General features: G+C 46.9%; 1 long non-coding RNA gene across 2 annotated transcripts in view; it reads right to left on the reverse strand.

Annotated features, from left to right (window-relative positions):
* Window positions 1–24,854, reverse strand: part of LOC120397984 — a 38,670-nt gene that overhangs the window by 12,880 nt on the left and 936 nt on the right. Inside the window, exons 2-3 of one of the 2 annotated variants that reach the window (XR_005594117.1) lie at window positions 22,438–22,538; window positions 18,937–19,187 (exon numbers count right to left, since the gene is read on the reverse strand). This is a non-coding gene — a long non-coding RNA (uncharacterized LOC120397984). Of the gene's footprint in view, window positions 1–18,936; window positions 19,188–22,437; window positions 22,539–24,854 lie in introns of those variants that run through there. The other variant, XR_005594118.1, reaches the window with a different exon arrangement.

A 24,854-nucleotide genomic window follows, 5' to 3' on the forward strand; every position in this document is an offset into this window, starting at 1 on the left:
GCACAACATGGTGGTGCCTACCCCAACCTTGTGCTTCAGGGAGTGATGGGGTCAGGGCAGCCTGTTATAGAACTACCTGATTAGTAATTGGATATGTTGGCTGGCATCTTTTTTAGTAATTGGATATGTTTGCTCCCCCTGATGTTAGAACCTGGCTACACCACTGGGGAGGGGAGCTTCCTAGACCTGTGCAGCTGGGGCTTAGGTGAATTTTGTGATACTGTGCCCCTTCCCAGCTACCACCCTGCAGTCCCCACTCCTGCACCATGCTGGGCAAGGGGCAGCCCCATCCCCAGTGAGGCTATGGTGAGGGGTGGCAGCAGGGGAGGCCATACGTGATGGCAACCTCCCCCCTCGGTACCCACCATAGGGGAGCCGAGTGGGCTTTCTGGACCTGAGAGGGACCCTAGGAGCATGTGCAGTGAACTGCGGGGGAGAGGAGGGGTCCCTCCCCTGGAGCTTGCTGCTGCCAGGGAGGGTGGAGGAGTCCTCTTTGGCCTAGCCCTGGGGCAGCCTGTCTGCACCCCAAGTTCCTTATCCCCAGCCCTGCCCCAGAGTCCTCACCTGACCGGAAAAACACGCAACTTAAATTTGGTGGTCAGTTTAGAGTATCATAGAATATCAGGGTTGGAAGGGGCCTCAGGAGGTCATAAGGTCCAATCTCATGCTCAAAGCAGGACCAATTCCCAACTAAATCATCCCAGCCAGAGCTTTGTCAAGCCGGGCCTTAAAAACCTCTAAGGAAGGAGATTCCACCACCTCCCTAGGTAACCCATTCCAGTGTTTCACCACCCTCCTAGTGAAAAAGTTTCTCTTAATATCCAACCTAAACCTCCCCCACTGCAACTTGAGACCATTACTCCTTGTTCTGTCCTCTGCTACCACTGAGAACAGTCTAGATCCATCCTCTTTGTAACCCCCTATCAGGTAGTTGAAAGCAGCTATCAAATCCTCCCTTATTCTTCTCTTCTGCAGACTAAACCATCCCAGTTCCCTCAGCCTCTGCTCAGAAGTCATGTGCTCCAGCCCCCTAATCATTTTTGTTGCCCTCCACTGGATTTTCCAATTTTTCCACATCCTTCTTGCAATGTGGGGCCCAAAACTGCACGTAGTACTCTAGATGAGGCCTCACCAATGTTGAATAGAGGAGAATGATCATGTCCCTCGATCTGCTGGCAATGCCCCTACTTATACAGCCCAAAATGATGTTAGCCTTCTTGACAAAGGCCAGAGGAGGGAATGTTAGTGCCTGTGTGGACTTCTGAGAAGTGCATGGGGTGGAAGGAGATTCTGGGATGCTCTGGAACCACTCCTTCAAAGCCAGTCAGGACTCTGGGGGAGCCTCCTCTCTGAGCAGACTGTCTCCAGGGCAAGAAGCTTACACCTTCCTGGGTCTGACCTCAGAGCATTCAGCATGCCCTTCCACACCATGCACTTTCGGCAGTGAGTCCGCCCAGGCGGGGTCCTGGGGCAGCCAGAGGTCCCTGCACCCCAACTCGGCAGTCAGATGTGACTCTCAGCCAGACTGTAAAACAGAAGGTTTATTAGATGATGGGAACACAGTTTAAACAGAGCTTGTTGGTACAGAAAACAGAACCCCTCGGTCAGGTCCATCTTGCGGGGTGGGGAGCCCAGAACCAAGTTCTGAGTCTCTCCCCATTTCCCCAGCCAGCTCCAAACTGACACTCCCTCCTCTGGCCTCTGTGTCTCTTCCGGACAAGGAGGCCACCTGATCTCTTTGTCCCCAACACCTTCAGTTGGCATCTTGCAGGGGAAACTGAGGCACCCACACAGTATTCAGAGAAAATATTAAGAACATTCCCACTTCATCACAACAGGTACAACAAAATATAATACTGTATATTGAAGTAGGCAAGTGCTGCTTCTGACTTTCCACTTTTAATTGACCCTTGTAATCTTGTGGCGCTGACGCGTTGTAGCTTCATTTTATATCGGCTTACAGGGCGGGAGCGGGGGGGCACCACCATTTTGGGCCCCACCAAAAATTATACAAACCTGCCGCCTATGTGCACAGCTATTTGCTCCCCCAGGTATTAATCACTTACTCTGAGTTAATTAATAAAGAAAAGTGATTATTAAGTATAAAAAGTAGGATTTAAGTGGTTTCAAGTAACACTTGAACAAGACAGAACAAGGTACATTACTAAGTAAAATAAATCAAAATAGGCATGGCTAACTTAATACACTAAGGATCTAGTTACAAATACTAACTTCTCACCCTAGATATTATTAGGGTGACCAGATGTCCTGATTTTATCGGGACTGTCCCAATATTTGCTTGTTTGTCCCGCGTCCCGACTGATGTTCGGATGGGACAAACAAGCAATTTTGCCCTGCGCTCCAGTGCACAGGCGGAGCGCGGAGGGGCTCTCGCCCCTCCTTCCCCCATTGGATCCCTCCCCAAATCCCTGCTCTGGCCTCGCCCCCTCACTGCCCCATTGGATCCCTCCCCTGGCCCTGCCTCTTCCCCAAGCACACCGCATTCCTCCTCCCTCCCAGGTTTGCACACAGGCCATGGCCGGGGCCGGGAGGGCAGCGCGGAGGCTGCTCCAGCCTGCAGGACAGCATGGTGGGGCCGCAGGCAGTGCAGAGTGGGCAGGGCCTGGGTGGGCAGAGACACACGTGGGGCGGACATGCTCCTGGCTGGCTGCCTGGTTCACCCCCTGCCCGGGTGGGTCCCCTGGCTCCCCGCAGCTGGAGCGGGGCTGCCCGGGGGGAGTGTCCCGGGTGGGGCAGGGTGGAGCAGCCCCTGCTGTGGGGTCGGGGCGACGGAGCCCAGAAAGCAGCTGGGCCGGGAGCTGCAGGAGGGGCCCGGAGCATGGCTCAGCTGCAGAGCTTGGAGCCCAGGCTGGGCCCAGGAGTGAGGGGATGGGGGAGCCGGAGGGGAAGTATATCGGGGGTTGGAGCTGAGAGTTGGGTGGAGATGGGGCTGTGCCACTGGTGGCGGGGGGGGGGAGCGCTCCAGCTTTTTTTTTTGGCTCCGCCTCCCTGCATCCCGATATTTCATCTTTGTCATCGGGTCAGCCTAGATATTATCTCAGGTACAATCCTTTTCAGACCAGACCAATGTTTTAGTTTATGGTCTGGGTTCAGCAATCACTCACACCCCTGCAGTTACAGTCCTTTGTTCCAGTTCCTTTCAGGCATCTCTTGAGCCAGCTGAAGACAAAATGGAGGGGCTTCCAGGGCCTTTTATATTCTCTTGTGGGCAGAAACCCCCTTGTTGCTCTGATTTTGCACGGAAGAACAAGATGGAGTTTGCAGCCACCTGGGCAAGTCACATGTCCATGAATGATTCAGCTTTTTGCAGGCAGACGCCATGGTTTATATGTTAGTTTGAATGTTCCCAGGAAAGCTCAGATGTGGATTGGGAGATGCCAAAGTCCATTGTTAGTTAAGTACTCCCAATTACTTGAATAGCCCCTTCACAATACATTGGCCAAACCTCCCTTATGTGTTTCCTACAGCAAACACTTCAAATACAAACATAGAGCCAACGTCCATAACTTCAGATCTAAAAATGATACATGCATACAAATAGGATGAATATGTTCAGTAGATCATAACCGTTGCAAAGATAAGTCACATGGCATATCAAACATAAAGCATATTCCAGTTGTGGTATATTTACACCTATAAGCATACTTCCATAAACATAGAGAGTGCAATGTCACACTATGTATATAATAAAGTCATACAGAACAGACAGAAGGATCCAGGGACTACTAAGGAAATACAGGGTATGTCTACACTACAGGATTATTCTGATTTTACAGAAACCGGTTTTTTAAAACAGATTGTATAAAGTCAAGTGCACGCGGCCACACTAAGCACATTAATTCTGCGGTGTGCGTTCATATACTGAGGCTAGCGTCGATTTCCAGAGCATTGCACTGTGGGTAGCTATCCCATAGCTATCCCATAGTCCCCGCAGTCTCTCCTGCCCATTGGAATTCTGGGTTGAGATCCCAATGCATGATGGGGCAAAAACAGTGTTGCGGGTGATTCTGGGTAATGTCATCACTCAATCCTTCCTCTGTGAAAGCAATGGCAGACAATCATTTCACGCCCTTTCTCCCTGGATTGCCCTGGCAGACGCCATAGCATGGCAATCATGGGGCCCGTTTTGCCTTTTGTCACTGTCACCGTATGTGTACTGGATGCTGCTGATAGATGCGCTACTTCACTGCTACACAGCAGCATTCATTTGCCTTTGCAAGATAGCAGAGACGGTTACCAGTCATATTGCACCATCTGCCATTGTAAATTGGCGATGAGATGACGGTTATCAGTCGTTCTGTACTGTCTGCTGCTATCATGGGTGCTCCTGGCTGGCCTTGCTGAGGTCAGCCGGGGGCGCATAGGCAAAAATGGAATGACTCCCCGGGTCATTCCCTTCCTATGTTTTGTCTAAAAATAGAGTCAGTCCAGCCTAGAATATGAGGCAAGTGTACTAGAGAACCTGAGAGCACAGCCGCTCCGTGTCAGAGCCCCAGAGATCCTGCAGAAATGATGAGCTGCATGCCATTCTAGGGGGTGCCCCTGCAACAACCCCACCCATTGCTTCCCTCCTCCCCAACCCTCCTGGGCTACCGTGGCAGTGTCCCCCCATTTGTGTGATGAAGTAATAAAGAATGCAGGAATAAGAAACACTGACTTTTAGTGAGATAAAATGAGGGGGAGACAGCCTCTAGCTGCTATGATAGTCCAGGCAGTATAGAATCTTTTCTTTAGACATGAAAGGGGGGGCTGATGGAGCTCAGCCTCCAGCTGCTATGATGAGGACGGTTACCAAGCCTTTTGTACCATCTGCTGGGAATGACTGGGAGTCATTCCTATTTTTACCCAGGCGCCCCCAGCCGACCTTACCGCGGCCAGCCAGGAGCACTCACAGGCTGATGATGATGATGGATAGCAGTCATATTGTACCGTCTGCCACCAGGCAGGGGATAGTGGTGTTCACCGCTGCAGCAGCCCGTCTATCAGCAGCATGCAGTAGACATAGGGTGACATTGAAAAAAGGCAAGAAACTTTTTTCTTTCCCTTTTCTTTCGGGGGGGGGGAAGGGTATAAATTGACAACATACACCCTGAAACACCCGGGAAAATGTTTTTGACCCTCCAGGTTGATAGCAAAAAAATGGGCTATACCTGGAACCAGCTAGAGCGAATGGCCCAGGATAGAAGACTATGGAGATCTGTGGTTGGCGGCCCATACCCCGGTTGGGGTGACGGGCATGAATGATGAATGAATGAGGCATTTGGAGCTCAGCCAAGAATGCAAGTGCTTTCCAGAGACTGCGGGATAGCTAGAGTCCTCAGTACACCCCCCTCCCCCCTCCCTCCCTAAGCATCCATTTGATTCTTTGGCTTTCCGTTACGCTTCTCACGCAGCATTGTGCTGAGTCCCTGCTATGGCCTCTGTCTATCATAGCCTGGAGATTTTTTCAAATGCTTTGTAATTTCGTCTTCTGTAACGGAGCTCTGATAGAACAGATGTGTCTCCCCATACAGCGATCAGATCCAGTATCTCCCGTACGGTCCATGCTGGAGCTCTTTTTGGATTTGGGACTGCATCGCCACCCGTGCTGATCAGAGCTCCACGCTAGGCAAACAGGAAATGAAAATCAAAAGTTCGCAGGGCTTTTCCTATCTACCTGGCCAGTGCATCCGAGTTCAGATTGCTTTCCAGAGCAGTCACAATGGTGCACTGTGGGATACCGCCCATTTGCGGCCACACTAACCCTAATCTGACATGGCAATACCAATTTCAGCACTACTCCTCTCGTCGAGGAGGAGTACAGAAATCGGTTTAAAGAGCCCTTTATATCAATATAAAGGGCCTCATTGTGTGGACGGGTGCAGGGTTAAATTGGTTTAATGCTGCTAAATTCAGTTTAAACACGTAGTGTAGACCAGGCCACAGAGCAGAAAGGCTGACTCCATCAGAAGGGAAAATATTGATTAGAGCAGTGGTTCCCAACCTTTTTCATATGGCAGGCTCCAGACGATGAGCCATGGAGGACCGTGGCAGTGGACAAGCATCTGCTGAATTCCACCGACAAGCGGCAACTTTAATAGGCATTGCCGCTGAAATGCCACCGACAAGTAGCGCCATCTAAAGGCATTGCCACCAAAATACCACTGAAAATCGGCGGTGACACCTCTGGATGATGCAGCTTGTCAGCGGCATTTCGGCGGATGCTCGTCCACCGGCCAGCACACAGGCACACTTAGATGCCCTGGTGGGCGCCATGGTGCCCACAGACACCGCATTGGGGACCCCTGGATTAGAGACATTAGATATATCTGACTGGAACACCTAGTTTGAATAAAGATATGCTGCATGAATTTATCAAAATCACATCACAACAAAGCTGATAGAATTTCTGAGGCTACAATATTAGAGGTAACCAAGAGAATTTCAGATGTGTAGCTTAATACATAGTGCACTGGACTAGGAACCAGGAAATCTGGGTTCTCTTCCCAGTTTGGCCACTGACCTACTATGTGACCTTAGGCAAGTCACTTCACTTTGCTGAAGACTCCAGCTTCCCTCCCACCGTTTGGCTTGTTTTATCTATTTAGACTGTAACCTCCTTGGGACAGGATGTGTCACACAGTAGTGTCTAGCATCCTATTGGAATACCAGTAATTACCACCTAATTTACCTCTATGTTGAGAAAGACCTCACTAGGGTATCACACAAAAATGATAAAATGCAAAAGGTCAGCAGGAATGAAATAGGGATTTGGTGGCCAATTAAATGTCCTGGAGGATTAAACTGAATAGCATTAGGGGAAAACACTTCTGTATGAAAACAAGGTAACAAGAACAGTGTGACTATAAACATTACTACATCTACCAGAAGTCATTTCATGTATCAACAACCAAGAAAAAAAACATGCAATAAGGGACAAAGGCTATAGATCCTACAAAAGGACACACTGCTGTACAGACAGTGAGACATATTAGACACTCAGCACTGCATAATAGAAGAGGGGAATCAAATTCAGAATCGCATGGGCAGACTAGGAGCTCTGACAGATGTTGGTTTTGTAATGTAGAGGCCAATGTGTATGTGTATTAACTACTCCCTGCTGGATGGAATGTCAGGCCTGCTTGAGTGTGTGCAATACCTAGAGCAAAGCAAATATGTGGAGCACGTAATTTACTCTCAATCGATTTAAACCTTTGATTCTGAACTGTCCCATAAGACATAAGTTTGCCTTAATTTGTGTGTTATTCAAAATTAATTCACTGATTACTTCTCATTCAGGAGATTTTGCATGAGCAGTTCATAGTGAGTATTCTAGTTGTATTAGTTTTGATTAGACACAAAGATAACAGTATGTTTGTCTTCCCTAACTGGGTGTGCATGGCCGTTAGAACCATATTTCCAATGTAAATACTAGTAACATTTAGGGAATTCAATATTCACTGTCTGCAAATACTTTCCAATATTTGTTAAAAATGCTGTTTTGTTACCTTTCCTGCCAGTAATCTTGTTCATTGGATATTCAAGGAAAGGAGGACACAAAATGCATGCAAACATGGCAAAACAAATTCATTTTAAATCATGTGATTATAAACATATTATTTGTAGTTGAGGCTGCTGTGGGGTGGGGGGAACCCCAAACAAACATTTTACCCAGTTTTTCATTCTGCATCATCATCAAATTTTGAAAACTTTAAACCAGATCTGGCTTGCAGTATTTGTCCACCTCTAAATTTAATTTAGAAGATTATTCTTTAGTTCAAATAGCAGAAACATCTGCTTTTGAAGCAGAAGGATGATTGATAAGTCTCTCAATCAGATATTTCAAAACAAATCAAGGGAAGGATCAGTGTGGGACAAAATTCAGACTCCTTTGGAACAATACTTAGAAGTACCAAAAAAAAGCACACAAAATATTAGAATATAAAGAGAGGTATTGAACACAAGGCTAAATACATTTTTCTGACCTTGCACAAAATCAGAGTAAAATGACTATCAAATGGAACTGGCACTCAAATTTTGATTTGATCATGGCAGTATATCTGCTGCATGTGATGTGTACATCACAAGCAAAATAATGGTGCTAGTTCTTCACGAAACTATGGTGCAAACGGGTGGAATGCTACCTATTAGAGCTATAGACAATTTTCTATCAAAACTATTTTTAATCAGGAAATTGGATTTTCAACTAAACAAAATTAAGCAAAAAGTACCTGCTTTCTGCCAAAAACCCCTCAATATTTCAAATTGGAAAAAGCTGAACACCTGAAAACTGAATAAGTTTTTGGTTTTAGATTGCAAACTGGATTATTTAAGCCAACAATTTAAATATTTTGATTCTGAAATACTGCTACAGTGCCTCATGGAGTTATAGATTGGGAGCATGAGGGACCCATTCTCCTCTATGTCCTGGGCTTCCCACTTGGACTTCATCTTCCATTATGCACCATTGCCATGTGACTGCCACGATGTACCATGTCCCCTCACCAAGAGGGGAGAATGTGCTGTATTAAGGGAGAGGTAGTCTGACCATGGAGCTTGGCCTACAGAGGAGAATGGATGCATGAGGCACCCAAGCTTCGTCTCCCATAAGACAATGCAGCAGCATGTCTTATTTAGAGTATTTTGGTTTATGGTAGAATTACTTCTGTTTTCTATTATTTGCCAGAAACTCAACGTTTTTCCACCAGGAGAGGGGAGGGGAACAAAAACAAAACCCTTTTTTTGGATCAACTCTGCACCCAGTCTTCTTAATTGGAGGCTGAACTGCACATGGGTGCATTCTGGCCTAGTTTAAACCCACAAATCCATGTGATCAAGCCTCTCACCCTTCAATGTGCCCCCTCATGGCCAAACCCTTGATAACAATGGTCTGACCTCAGTTTCCCTTTTTGTCCCAGTTCAGAAGCATGGCCTGTGGGGATTGGAATCTCTTTACAGCTCCAGCCCTTTGGATGAGTCACTTGAGTCTGTCCCCTTTTGGAGTAGTAAGGGGGTCCCACCCCAAGGTGCTAAGAGCCCTGTGATAGCCCCCAGTAGCTAGTCACAGGGCCCAAACTCTCCTCCTCCCAGCTTCACCAGGGAAGGAACAAAAGTATTTTTGTCCCTGTTTTGACTTAAAGTCCAATGTTTTTGTGCAAGGTCAGAAAAATGCTAGGACCATCACCCCAAATCTGGGCTTCAGCAGTCTCTTCCCCACTTTGGGATGGGTGCTGGTAGGGGGACCCAGACACACTTGCTTCCCAGCCCACTCACCCTCTGATTAGCAGTCAAGGACTGGGTGATTAAGTCTCCTGCTGCCCACCCCAGGCTGCTTCCTACCTGTGTCCTTCGCAGGCATCTGCTGTATAGTAGCCTTCCCTGAACCCTTCTACCAAGAAATGCGCTCTCTCTGAGGGGCTTCTCAGTCCCATACTATGGAGCTCTTTTAGACTGGCTCTCAGCTTCTCCAGTAGCCAGCCAGCTCTGTCTGCCTTGCTGTTTTTTATCCCAGCTGTTCCTAACCAGCCATTCAGCCACAGGTGAGGGAGTGATTGCCTTCTTCATTAACACCTTAGTGTCATGGCCGGCTTTAGGAAGTGCGGGGCCCAATTCAAACAGTTTCCAAGGGGCCCTGGCAGGGATGACTTAAAAAAAAAAAACACATGTAAAAAAACACGTGGGGCTTGTATTCACCAGGCGGTGCTCTGAGTCTTTAGCGGCACTTCGGCGGTGGGTCCTTCACTCGCTCCAAGTCTTCAACGGCACTGAAGGACCCGCTGCCGAAGTGCCGTCGAAGACCCGGAGAAAGTGAAGGATCCGCCGCTGAAGACCCAAAGCACCGCCAGGTGAGTAAAAATTAAAAAGGCGCCTCTAGCCAGGGAAGGGATTCTCACTGGGCGCAGGGCCCGATTCGGGGGAATTGGTGGAATAGGCCTAAAGCCGGCCCTGCTTAGTGTTTGCTAGCCATGTCTGGTCTATTGGCTATTTGAACTTGTGTCAAATAGGGGAAGCAGGAGACATGAACTGAAACAAGGGTCAGACCTTAAAGGAATTTAAGCAGAATTGCTTTCTACATAGATCAGTTGACCTAATGTGCAGATTTCAGAGTGGTAGCCATGTTAGTCTGTATCAGCAAAAAGAACCAGGAGTACTTGTGGCACCTTAGAGACTAACAAATTTATTTGGGCATAAGCTTTTAGCCCATGAAAGCTTATGTCCAAATAAATTTGTCAGTCTCTAAAGGTGCCACAAGTACTCCTGGTTCTTTTTCCTACTGTGTAGCACAGTTTACCGCAGTGGAAGCAGGTAGTTTAAGTTTTGAAAGGCAGTTAGGTAAAATATATAGGGTAGGGCAAACAATACACAACTGCTGAACTAATACTCAAGGGATTAATGGATATTTGGTTCTCTTCTGTCTTTATTAATTTAGATCTGGCCTTCTATGGTTCAGAGACTCTGGGGGATTAGTCTCATTTTTCTATTTCTACTTTAGATGCAATCAGTTTTAATACCATAGTCAGATATTAAATCCTTCAGGGGAAGCCTCTGTATTAAACAAGCTATTCCAATATTGAAATGAGGGAGTACTGAAAGGCAAATTTTAGGTAAGTGTGTAGAAGAATTAATAATGATGGACTAAGCTCTGTGTTTGTAGTGATTGTACATCACCATTCAACATGCTGTCTGTTAAAAAGGCATTAGGTTGAAGCCTTCAAGGTCTTGCACATATCAGTTTCCTTTCTGAGAAAACAATTTACTTTCCACACTGACAGCATGAGAATTATATATTTTGCTCCCTTTAACATGTGATAATGCATTATTGTTCAACATATGACATTATTAATTTATTATTATTAGGTATTGTATTACTGTAGCATCCAGAAATTCCAGCCCAGTCTGGGCCTCGCTTTGGCACTGCACAGGCACAAAGATAGTCTCTGCCCTGGAGAATCTACAGTCTAACTAGACAAAAAAGGAGGAGGAAGAATTCTTATTTTACAGAAGAGAAATCAGGGCACTGACCAATTCAGTGTCAGGCCTACAGCCAGTTGAAACTCTGTTTTCAACAAAATCTCTCTTTGAAGATTCTGTTTTCTACTAGAGATAGCCCAATATCACACAGAAAGTCACTGGAAGAGACAGAAATTGAACCCATTTTCCTAAATGCCCATCTACTGCCTTAACCTCAAGATCATTTTCCTTATCTGCTCTTACTCACAGAAGTAAACACTGCAAGATTGGGCCCATACATTGCAATAACCTCTGCATATGATGCTATGTTATGAGAAATAAATAATACATAAGAAATAACTGATCAGATTTCTCAAAAGTTTGACTTTATATTTCTTTTCCTGCAGCTTAGATAAAATTCAACACACTTCAAATTTACTAATTCACATGGGCTCATATTAATGTATAGTATTTATTATTACATACATTTAGCTGTTGAAAGCTTAATCTTTTGATCATGAATTCAGTAAAGCATTTAAGTATGTTCTTAAATCCATCCCTATGCAGCAAAGCCTTTAGAAGTGCATGATTAACCTTGTGCTTGCATCCCATTGAAGTAATTGATACTGGAAAATGTGTTTAAAGTTAAGCACATACTTAAATGATTTTCTTAATGGGGCTAGCTAGCTGAATCAGTGTCTTCAAAGTTAAATGAATTCTTAACCAAAATTTTACTTCATATTATAGGTGGCACAGGTGATGACATCTTTACTTGTGGTTGCCCAACACTTCCCATTATAAGACCCATTTGCTTATAAATTTGCCAAAATGTAAGCATTTGGACTGGAATTACCCACGCTGGGTGTTTGCTTCGGGCAAAATGTTTTTGGAAAATGTTAGCCAAAACAGTTCAACCATTTCTCAGAATGCTTCAAAGGGAAATGATGATGTTTTGCCCATGTTAAAAAATTCCTCACAATCATTTTGTTGAGAAGGTCTAGACAGAGCCTCCATGCTCTGGAGCAGGGATTTGAAAACTGATGGGGAGGGGGGTCATCTTGGAATCAGGGATGGAGATGGGCCTTTTGCCATCCTGGTGGGAAATTACCCAAATTTGGACAAGTTATAAGCCTCTGAAAATCTAAGTTTGTACATGCTCAGAGACTTGTTAGGGTTTAGCTGCTAAATTCTTCAGCGATTCTGTCTACACTCGGCATGCACTGGGACTGCAGGGCTGTGAGTTGCACTTTCCCAGCAACTGCCACTTCTGACAGCCAGGGGCTGCTGTGGTGCTGGTCACTGAAGCCGACAGCAGCAAGGCCATCTCTTATGTGCTCTCGATGCTCCTGCTGCTGGGGGCCCAGGCAGCATGGAGGAGGGAGGCAGCGGCAGCCTGGCTGGAATGCAGGAGTGAGTAGTCAAGCCTGGAGGGGTGCTGACTGGGGAGACTCAGTAGGAAAATGGGGATGTAGAACTTAAAGGGCACTTGGGGAGACTGGGATGAGGAGGCAAGGGGCGGGTGAGCTGGCTGAGGGGAGGAGAGTGGGACAGTGCTGAAGGGGGTGGAAGGGAAAACGTATTTGGATGAGGAGCCAGTGGGGTCTTGGACATGTAATTAGGATGACCAGAGGGCAAGTGTGAAAAATCAGGACGGGGTGGAGGGGGGGTAATAGGAGCCTATATAAGAAAAAGACCCAAAAATCGGGACTGTCCCTATAAAAAAATCGGGACATCTGGTCACCCTACATGTAATCAAGATGCAGGGATTGGGATGAGAAGATTGTGGAGGGAGTAAACCAGGACACGGACAGGCTGAAGGGGCTGAGGGCAGAAGGATCTAAGCACTAGAGAATACTACCCTCACTACCAGGATTCCTGAATCTTAACATCCTTCTGCTCTCAGCAAATATCTGTAAACCCCCGGCAGTGTACGCCTCATCCTCCTGTACTAACTGGCCCACTCACTAGCTGAGTGACTAGCTACCTTTGCTTTCATTTCCTGTCTTGCTCAAGTTGCAGCCATCTGTCCTGTGGATCTAAAGTTTCCAGTTCTGCTGGATGGAGAAGCCATATGTAAGAGGGCAGAGGAAGAATCCTGGACAGAGGAAGGACCCTGGACTCCTTAGAGGACTCTGTCTTATGCCCAAAGAATTGTCCAGAGTTCAGGAGGAAACTGAGGCAGGGAAAGTGCATAGAGTTGTGTTATTATTTTGTCTAAATCTGTGCATCTCTCATGCTAAATGAATAGTAAATTGCATTTTAGAATCCCATGCAAAGTCTGGGTGTCTATTTGTCTTCACTGTCGCATACTCCTGAAGAGGTTAACGGTAAACCAGAAGGCCCACACATTCAGTGAGATGCTAGGGAACATGCAAGAGCTGCTGAGGTGGCACTAGTTTTAGGGCCTAGGCAATTGGATCATGACATCCCCATTGCCAAGAAGGATGTCAGACACACAGGGGCAGCTCCAGGCACCAGCGCACCAAGCACGTACCTGGAGCGGCAAGCCGTGGGGCGTGACGGTCGCCATGATGGCGGCAGTCAGGCAGCCTTCAGCGACGTTTCTGCAGGAGGTCTGCCGGTCCCGCAACCTCAGCGGCAATTCGGCAGTGGGTACGCTGATGGCGCGGGACCGGCAGATCACCTGCAGAACCACCACCGAATCCGTGTGACCGGCGGACCTCCTGCAGAAGTGCCACCAAAGGCTCCCTGACTGCCGTGCTTGGGGCAGCAAAAAACGTAGAGCTGCCCCTGCAGACACGAGGTCCCAAACCCACGGAGAGTGCCTAAACTCTGCCCCGTCCCAGCAAGCTAAGGGCACACAAGATGCAGCATTTAGATGCCCTCACAGAAGTCAGGAGAGTGTCTAGCAAGGAGAGTTCAAGTAGATTTGTTACAACCGATTCAGGTTCTCAGGTATTCTAAGCACTCAGAGGCTTTTGTGCGCTTCATTGCTTATATAAAAGGGTAAGAGTTTGTCGGTTATTTTTAGTAATGGTCACGGACAGTTCGGAGGCAATAAACAGAAATTCACGGCAGCCTGTGACCTGTCTGTGACTTTCACTGAAAATAAAAGGGGAGTGGGGGGATGACAGCTGGAGCCCCACCATGGAGGGTCAGGGGGACTGACAGCCAGAGCCTCACTGCCTCCGGCTCCAGCTCCAGCCAAAGCCCCACCCCTGGCCAAAAGCAGCAGGGGGGCAGGGTGCACAGCCCCCATAGCCAGAAGGGCATGGAGCCCTGGCTCTAACCCCAACCACAGCATCACACAGCCCCAGCTCCAGCCCTGACTGAAAGGATGGGGGTGGGGTCCACACAGCTCCTGCCCTGACTACAGCCATGGGGGTGGAGGTCGCACAGCCCCAGCCCAAGCTATGGGCAGGAGGAATGCACAACCCTCACCCTGGCCAAAGCTACAGCCTACCTTCCCAGCCGAAGCTGCTGGGCGGGGGAGGGGGTGCACTGGCTCCAGCCCGGGGAGGGGGAGGGAGGACAAAACCATTTCTTCTCTGACCTCCATGACTAAATCGTATCCTTACTTATAATTAGCCTCACTCAAGAGATTTATGCATTCTATACCACCTATATATCCAATAATATCAACTGTTTGCTTGACCACCCACTGTGGTAAGTACAGGGCTAGATTTGTGCTAATCAGTCACCCAGACAATTAATCCCAATTAGCTAGTTACCTGATTTCTTCATTCCTAAACCTCCTGTTTCCAGGGAGCCCTGAACCCCCTCTCACATTCATAGCTGTCTGTAGCAGGGTGGACCTCTGCTCCTGGTTTTAAGGGGTTTAAAAGTGGCCTGGCAGGGCTTGAGAGCTGCTGCTTTCAAGGCTGGGCTGATTGGGGAAGTGGCTGCAGCTGGGGCCACGCCCCAAACTGAGCAGCAGGGCTTTATAAGGCAGCCAGGGAAGCCAGACAGTCTCTGGTTATAGAGATAGATGGGCCTGGCTGCTTAGGAGCTGAGACAAGGTACCTAGGGTGAAGCAGGGCTGGGGAAAGGCTGAGGAACTGGGGAAGCTCCAGCCTAGAAAACCCCAGGCTGCGGCCTAGCACAGGCCAAAAGGTACTGGGGGTTGCAGGGGGCAACCTAGGGGTAGGCCAAGGCAGCAGGTCCAAACCCCCTTTGCTGATGATGAGTGCTGGCTACTGCAGTCTGCCCCAGCAAATGGGGGCTAGATAGAGACTGGGCAGTAGCCAATACTGAGGCGAAGTGGGGATAGTAGGGTGGGGGTTCCCCTGGGAAGGGGAAACCCGGTTAAAGGGGCACTGGGGTCCTGGGAGGGACATGAGGCCAGTAGAAAACAGGTGGATCACTGGCCTGCAGAGGGTGCTCCCGGGCTGGAAAGAGCTAATTCCCCAGAGTCACCAGCAGGAGGCGCCGCAGGGGTGAGTCGACCCGTTACACTGTCCAATACCCCATTTCCCAGCCAGCTAACACCCATGCTCCTTAATTCCACAGAGATTACACTTTCAGGTCTCCAAAGAGGACTATACAATTTGTGATTTTTTGAACCAATTTGAAGCAAATGAAGATGGGAGGGGCTACTGGGGCTTCCACTGACTGTGCTAAGGGATGATGTGATCTTTTTCCTGGCCACTACTGGAGCCTGCCCATGGGCTAGCTTCTCCAACTGAGCTGCCAATACAGCCCATAACTACAAAGAAAGGTAACAGCAGAGGAGCTTGCAGAGCCCCATTGACAGCATCAGGACTTGAAAGTACAAAGGACAAACAGAAGTTGGTGGAAAGTGATGCAATTCATCATCATTCATTGTCTTTTTTTAATAGAGAAATCACTTGTTTCAAACTTCTTTGCTTGAAAATATGCATTGTCACACTCTGCATGGTGTAATAAATTACCATCAAAAGAATATAGGCAGCTTCCACAATCAAAATGCCATGGTCACCTCAGTTCCCTCTGTAACTTCTAAGGCACCATAAATAAGAGCTCAAGTATAGCAAAGTTTCAGTTTAGGTTCATACCTATTAAAAAAATTAACACTACAAGAATATTAGTGAATTCATTCATGGTATACAGCAAGTATCTCTTTATAGCCATAGGCCATCCAGAGGCTACATACTAATTCTAGGCTGCAGGGGTTTCAGTTCTCAATGTTTCAGGGAAAGATATCAGGCTTTCAATTTGTTTTAAAAATGGAGCAGGTTCTGGACTAGCCACTGTGAATAACACAGAAATTGTAGAGGTAAACAATGCATAGATCATTGCATAGATGATTTTGTCTACTCAAAGACAAATTGCAACCTGGCACAGGAAAGATAAGGGATGGTATGCATATAGCCTGACACCCCCCCCGACATGCCCTCTAGAGATGCACATTAATTGGGCTGAGATTGCTAAACTCAAAGGGCTGGATTACAGACCCCTTATTCACAATGGCAGTCAGTAACTCATACAAATAGTCCCATTGAGGAACATCAGTATTGAAGTCAGTCATTTTAAGGTGGAAGCAGAGAGAATTGAATTCACGGAAGAATCTGAGAATTTAGCTGCCAAACTCTAACAAGCATGTGTGACCTGCAATTTTTCAGAGGCTTACAACTTGGTCAAATGTGGGTGGTTTTACAGAGAAACAGCAAAAGGCACCAAGGCAATTCCCTAGCCAAAGGTCAAGTCCTAGTTCCAAAACATGGAAGTGCTAGATCTTCTCAACTAAACAATTGTTAAAAAAAAAAAATTTAAACATGGGATAAACAGTATTTTCCCCAACCTCATTTTCAGAAATGCTTGACATGCCTTTGCTGAAACTTTCAAAAACAAGTTCCGCATGAGGCACATACCTGGCATCGGAAATTTCAGCCCAAATGGTTGCAGTGTGGCAAAGTTATAAGCAACTGAAAACAGTCTTATAATGGGCAACCTTAAATATAGGCAGAGCTACCAACTCTTAAATTTACATAGTTTAGAATAACAGTAACAGACTGTGCAAAAAACTATGGTAGTACAGGATTGATGATGGGAGAATGTAAGGACCCTTTCATTTCTAGGCATCATTTATTTAAATTGTGCCCAGGTCAGGTGTGACACCAGCCTGTCCATTGGTCTTTGTGACATTAGGAAGAGGACTGACACCTTCAGCTAACAGTCAAGTATACACATCACAAAAGTTGCCACCTCCATAATTTGGAAGTCTCATCAGAGAGGTCAAGGATTGAATGGGGGCAGACAGGAGGGTGAGGGATGAACTTGAGTAAGATACTGGTACAGAAGTGAGGCAATGTGGGGAACAGGGAAAACTTGCACTATTACCACCTGTGCTGTCCCTGTTCTGTGGGGAAACAGAAAAGTTCCATTTCCACAGCTGTCAATATAGCATCTCTCACCAGCAAGACATATATTGTGGCAGAGCTCTGACCTTGCTCCCATGGGTCCTGCGCTTCTAGGCAGTTTATGCTAGCCTCAGTAGTTCATGGTGACCCTCCATGTAGCCCTTCTCTCTCTAGGGCCAGGGTTACAGTCTACTGAGCCCTTTTCATCATAGACCAGCAAGGAGGTTGGTGAGAGAACTCCCACAGTCTCTGTTGTCCCTGGGGGCTTATTTCAGGACAGTTTAGCCTCCTGTCCTGACAGTGGCCTGACTTCCCCTCCCAGGAGATGTTCCTGTAGTGGTGGGTTGGGAGGAACCCGGGCCCGCCCTCTACCCCGGATTCCGGCCCAGGGACCCTAATGGTAGCAGCTGTTGGCAGCCAACCTTTCACTGCCAGAGTTGCTACTTTTCCCTGGGGCACTTCCCCACAGCTCTCCTGCTGCTCCCTTACCGATGGTTTGAGGGTATCTTCATTAACCAGACCTTTAGCCACACTTCCTCTCCTCTGGCTCCCTGGATCTCCTCTGCCTGACTGGAGTGAGCCCTTTTTATAGTATCAGCAGGGCCTTAGGGTCAGGTGGTCACATTAAATTAATGGCCTCACCTGACTCTTTGCAGGTTAATTAGAGTCAGGTGTTCTCATTAGCCTGGAGCAGCCCCTGCTCTGGTCAGTCAGGGAACAGAAAACTGTTAATCCAGTGGCCAGTATATCTGCCTTCGGCTATTCTGCTGTACCCAACTGGCCTGGGTTTATCACTATATACACAAAAATGGAGGTTTTTTTTTTTTTAAAAGGACATCTTAGACTCCATTGGTAAGTATGTTTTAGTGCATTAATACAAGACATTAACAGATCACGTATGCATTAGTCACAAAATAGTGTCCTACAGCTGCACCCACTTTTGAGGACATCAGCAAAAGGCTCTGCACGTCTAACACTCTCTCTGTACAATGCACTTATGAGAACTAAGGACTTGTTTCTGCAAGAGGCTGACAGGCAGCAGTTTTGAAGTCAATAAGAGGTGAGGGGTCAGCACACCTCACAGCATTGAGCCCTATTTTATTAGCTGCATATTAGTTCTTCTCTTATCTGGTCCTAACATTTTAAGGCCCAGCAAAGTTCTTATTGTACACATACTGTATAAAAGTATTAACTGCCCTCTGTACCAAATTCCAATATATCCAACTATAAAACTAGTACTATTTTAAGTTATATGACATGTAATACTGTAACCCTTCTGCCCCTCTGAGTTGGCAGCAACAAGGGCCAGGTTCAGTATCCAGGGGCTCCGTTTCAATAACACAATGCAAAACCGGCTCGAGCCCTCACCCAGTGACCTGGGACAATTACATACCACCCCCCCGGTTGCCTCTAAGAGGCAACACTTCCCCACTCACAAGCACAGAGTCCGAGTGTAGCAAAATCCTTTTAATAAAGGAGGGAAACAATGCGGCATCACATTGGAGAACCACCACAAACAGGATTATAACACAAACCATAAGCAAAAAAACCCACCTCCAAGTACATTTGGCAATGTCCTTTCCCCCTTAGGGTCTTAAGTCCAATCACCCCAAAAGTCTCTGTCTCTGGTCAGTGCCACCCCAGAGTTCAAAAGTTTATCTGCAGAGTTTCCCCTCCCCAGCCTGGGTGGAAATGGTGGGAGGGTGTGTACACAGGGTGTTAAGGGGCACCTTACGTGGGCCAGGGGCAACTGCTCCTTCTCTCCATGGAGTTCTGCTGCAGCCTTCACCACGACCGGCTCCACTACACCAGCTATGCCGCTCCTCCAGTCAACCCGTAAACCGCTCCACTCTGCTCACTGTTCCGTGGGCTGCTCCAATGTGCTGCAAACTGCTCCGCTCTGCCAGCCGCTTAGTGATAGATCTTCAGGCTCCCCCACTAGTTAACACAGCACTCAGTGATCTCAGCTCAGTAAGCTTAGCTCTTTTAGTGATTTCAGCTTAGTGATTTCAGCTTGTAGTAGGGGAGCCCCAGTGCTGGTGCACCATTAGCCCAACGTGAATTCAGCTCAGAAGCCTCTAGATGGACTCCTAATGGATTCAAAATTAGCTCTGCTCTTCAACAGTGGAAGGAGGAGGATGTGCAATTGGTGTTCCAGGCCCTAAAAAGGGGCCCATACCATCAGGTACACACACCAGTCCCCAACCTCTCTCAATTCACTGGGTTTTGGCACCCATGTCCCTTGTCTAGCAAGTGCTACTTAATTGATGGTGTGGTGAGACATCTGTCATAAAGCAGTCTCATAGTTCCTCATTCACATAATCAGGGTGACAACACTTTATTTCTCGTGCCCCAATAACAAAGAAATTGGGGATCCCAGAGCTGTCAAAATAACCATCCCAGGCTGCCGTGGGCTATGCTAGGTGGGGTGGGTGTGCCAATGGAAATACCTGAAATTCCTTTCCACACTCCCTATAATTCACCACCAGATGTCAGAGTAGAGCTCATCCTGACTCTGCTTACAATACTATTGATTTTTAAAACAAATTGAGACACATGGTCAATGTTTACAGATGTTTCACTATCTCTAGCATGCAAAAAAAAAAAGATTTGCAATTTTGAAATAACACTTTTGGGACCAAAGTACACTGGGTCCACTCCTTCAAATAGTCACAGTGTTTGCACTGCAAGAAATAAATAAAAGGGTATTCAGTTTTAAAAGGGTCTGCCAAACGACCTGAAAGAAATTACATACTTTAGTTTTCTCAAAGTATCATAGTATCAGAGGGGTAGCCGTGTTTGCTGCTTTTACAGATCCAGACTAAGAGTCCCATGGCACCTTATAGACTAACAGACGTATTGGAGCGTGAGCTTTCATGGGTGAATACCCACTTCGTTGGATGCACGTATTCACCCACGAAAGCTCATGCTCCAATATGTCTGTTAGTCTAAGGTGCCACAGGACTCTTTGCTGCTTTTAAAATATCATAAGGCTTTTTCCTATATATCAAATGAGACTTTTTTTCATGAAAAAAAGAGTAGGGCACAAATTCTGCCTTCAGATACCAGTTTCAGCTGTACAATAGTTTTAACCATGCAGGTTGGTTTAGTGCTAGTTACAAACAGCATGTATCAGTTCATTCAGACAGAAAACTAAACTAGGACATCAGATATATGAATCTGATGTCCCCACTTAGTTTTCTGTCTGCATGAACTGATACATGCTGTTTGTAAGTATAGCACATATACACACGTGTGTGTATATATATATATATATATATATATATATATATATGTATATATACACACACACCCCTATACATCTATCTATATCTATAAATATAAATATAAACACATGTTCCTCAGAATGCTTATTCGCACCAGGTAGAAGGGGAAGTGTTTTTCTCCCTGCTTGTGAAACAGTCCCCTTTTTCCCCCCTCAAGGAGACATTCAGTAGCTGTGTTTAAGAGTTTGTGTAAGGAGAGGTTCACTCTTTTTTCTCTCTATTGTCAGATTATTAAAGTCTCATTAAACTATGTGTCTCGGTCTTTTACCTCATTCCCCCATCCCTGTTAGCTCCAATCCATACACCTCTCAGCATCAGCCTTCAGCTTCAAATTGTATAGTAGGTCTGATCCTGAGCTGATCAGAGCCCCTTTGAAGAGCTCTGAATGCTCTCATCTCCCACGCAAATCACTCCACAAGTCTATCCCAAACTCATGGTAAATCCTGCCTGCCATCGTCTCATAATTTTACCTTAGGATGGTCCAGACATCCAAGCACCCCTCCATCTGAGTTGCCATGAGTGTATAAGGGCAAGAGGAAGCCCTTCTAGAAGGCTTATCATATATATGAGACATTTGACTTTTTTCTAATCTTAAACTGTAATGTTTGTAGAATGCTTTGAGGTCTAATTCAGTAAAGGCTTAAACTGGTGCAACTCAATTTGAATCAGCCTGAGCAGGGTGCTCATGTAGTTAATACAATCTCACCAACCAATTTACCTTACAGTTTGGTTCCATAAAGTGCTTTATAAATGCTTATTATTTATTACTGGAGAGCACTAATATATACTCTCACCCAGTGGTGAGCTGCAGCCGGTTTGCACCAGTTCGCACGAACCGGTTGTTAAATTTAGAAACCCTTTTAGAACCGGTTGTAAAGGGCTTTTAAATTTAACAAAGGTTCCAGCAGCGCAGCGCCCCGCCCCGCCCCCAGTCCCAGCTCACCTGGCTCCAGCTATGTCTCCTCCTTTGAAGGCTCTCCCTCCAGGCTTCCCGCCAATCAGCTGTTAGCGCGGGAAGCCTGGGAGGGCTGAGAAGGAAGCAGCAGCAGCTTCCTGCAGGTAAGCTGGGTGGGGTGGGGGGAGGCGCCGCGCATCCCCGGCCGGCCCCCGGCTCTGACCCTGACCCGGCCCGACTCTGGCCGGGCGGGCAGCGTGGCTCCAGGCCAGCCCCCGGCCCCGACTCTGGGCGGCTCGGACCCTGGGCCGGGCGGGCGGCGCCGGCTTGGACCCCTGGCCGGGCAGGCGGCGCCGGCTCCGGGCTGGACCCTGGCCCCGACTCTGGCCGGGCGGCACGGCTCTGGGCCGGACCCTGACGCCGACCCGGACCCTGGCCCCGACTCTGGCCGGGCGGGCGGCACGGCTCTGCGCCGGCCCCCAGCTCTGACTCTGGCTGGCGGGCGGCGCGTCTCCGCGCCGGACCCCGACTCCGGCTGGGCGATGAGGCTCCGGGCTGGACCCAGACGCCGACCTGGACCCCGACTGCAGCCCAGCACCTGTGGCTCCCAGCCCCGACTCTGGGTGGCACGGCTCCCATCTCCAAGCAGCAGGGTAAGGGGGACAGGGAGCAGGGAGAGGGTGGTGGATTAGGGTCGGGACTGGGGGTGGTCAGAGGGCAGGGAACAGGGGAATTGAATGGGGGCATGGGTCCTGGGGGGGCCGTCAGGAAGGACCAGGGGTTGGACGCGGCAGTGGGAGGCAGGCAGGGGCGGGGGTCCCAGGGGGCTATCAGGAATAAGAGGAGGGGTTGGAGGGGTGGCAGGGGGCAGTTAAGGGACAGGGGTGGATAGGGCAGGGGCCCTGGGGGCGGGGCAGGAGTCCCTGAGGGGTGGGGGGGTCACCCTCGTGGGGTGAGGAGGAGGGAACCGGTTGTTAATATTTTGGCAGCTCATCACTGCTCTTACCTTTCCCCAGTAGGCAGAACCACAACTTCAAGCGCTGATTGACTGTATAGTGCATGTAGAAACCTCTCTAAGCAGGAAGACACCACATACAGGTCTGCAACCTTGTGAACCCACAAAGCAGGGAAGAAAGGAATCATGTGATAAGTCTTTTCTGAGCTGGCTGTCAATTAAATTTACATGGGCATTTCAGAGAGAATTTCATGAAACAGAATTCCTGCAAGATTGTGGGAGTACTCAGAGCAAAGCAACTGCACCTTGACATAATTTAGAAAAACATATGCTACAGTTTAGGAATTGGTTTTCTCCTGATAATATTTTGACACTTCTATGATACGAAGATTTAAAACTACAATATTTGTGTCTGGCTGCTTCATCCTGTGCATTGGCTGAATGTATACTGCATTACTTTGGATACATTAATTACTGCTAATTAGTGTGAGGTGAAAGTGCTGTTTGCATGAAAGAAATGGTACAAGTTGGAATCTGCTTACACGAGTGATTTTTAAATACAGCCAGATTACAATGTCACTGTGCAGTAAGTAAATGTGTTGTACAAGGACACTGATCCTGAGACATATTAACCTCCTTCAGTCTGAAATCTTGAGTCAGATTTCCCAGTGTTAAGTGTCAATGCAAAAATGCATCTGATATAGAAGCAAAGGGCTCCCTGCTGCTAAGTATCAAGAGTTTAAAAGAAGCAGTTAATCCTTCAAGTGTGGTTCTACTCTGAACAGTGACCCTTTGAAAATGGCATTGTAAGGTTCCATTTTTATTCTCTCGCAGTGCCATCCAGATCAAAATGTGTTCATTTTGACAACAGAAATATGTCCTCTTCTAATGGCCATCCCTGCAGATTCAACCTGGAACCTGAAATTCAACCTAAGCTCTTTCCTTCTTGTGCATCACCACTTAAAATAGAGGACTGAATTATATCTTCTTGTTCACTTGTGCAATCACCATTCAAAATCTGCATCTAGTGACCCCCAATTAAATCAGTGCAATTGTCTTCATTGGGATTGCACAGCTGGTAAAACTGAGCTCCTGTCACTCCTTGTGGTCACTTGACCCTTTCTCACTGCAGCCAGTATTAGGGGTAGCACTACTGAGGGAGTTGCTTCAGTTAATTCCTCCAGGCTGTTTTCTCCCTCACTGCCTTAAGGGGTCAGAAGGTTGTAACCCATTCAAGGACTTATTGCAGGGTCTTTCCCTCAACACAAGTCAAGCCTCAAATGGCCTAATTAAAAACAAGATTGATTATGAAGAGAAAAACCAGAACAAAACAAACAGTCTCCAGGGGGGGAGGGATAGCTCAGTAGTCTCCATAATATATCTATCATGTGCTATAGGGCCAGATCCAATTGCCACTGTAGTCTTATAGAAATACCCTCCCCCACGCTTGCAATGGGAGCTTGCTCAGAGCCACAATCAGCAAAAGTTAATTCATATAATTATAGCAAAGAAATCTCAAGGATACACCTTTCTCCACTCTGACCCATTTGGCTTCTCAGGTGTCCTCCCTCTTTCTTCAGCAGTTTGTGTTCTCTCAGTTATAGATCCTTTGGATCTGACAGGTGTTAGCCTGCCCCTTACAATACCATGCATCTCCTACACAGAATTTACACAGGTGTCCTGTCTATGGAGGTTATTGCCATTTCGGATTTATTTCTTGCTTTGGACAAACCACTTTGTTTCTCTTTTTTCCCCTTACACAATTTTGAAAGTTATTGTAAAGGCAGATCAACACAATCCACAGCTCTCTAGCAGGATGTTAGCAAATGACCTGATGAAAAATTAAACAAGTCTGTCAGTCGCCATAGGAAATGTTGCTGCCAGGAATTAAAAACAATAAGCCATGGCATATGCTTGCCTATGCTCATGTCCCTCATAGGGCAGCTCATCAATTTTGTAATTTTAAAGACTAAATAACTATGGTAGTGCCTGGACAAGAAAAATAGGTCATGTTTAAATATCCACCTATGGATTTTATCATCCAGATAAACCTCCCCAACACCAAATGCTATCTGCTCTTTATTCTTACTCAACAATCATGATTTTGCTTGTCAATACTTTTGGCTGGAAGTGACAACGGCAAGCTTGGTCAGTCTGCTTTTAAAGATAAAATTTTTAGAATTCTACCCCTACATCAAATATGAATTATGTATACATTAAAAGTAATCTGGTACACAACTCGCTCCCTCTTACCAGCTTGGCTCTACAGGGCTCAGAGGAATAAGAAGTAGCAAGAATTTATTTTTGCCACTATCAAACAGATGTAGCTCTGAAAACACCAAGGGTGTAGATTAGTTAAGTAGGAATGTGCCTTTTAAAAAAAAATGAATTTCTCAACTGATGCCAGTTTAAACTTGAAAACACAGCAGAAACTAAATTGGATAACAATTTAATTTTGTCTCTTGGTT

Source organism: Mauremys reevesii, linkage group 1 (genome assembly GCF_016161935.1).
Source record: "Mauremys reevesii isolate NIE-2019 linkage group 1, ASM1616193v1, whole genome shotgun sequence".
Lineage (NCBI taxonomy): Eukaryota > Metazoa > Chordata > Testudines > Geoemydidae > Mauremys > Mauremys reevesii.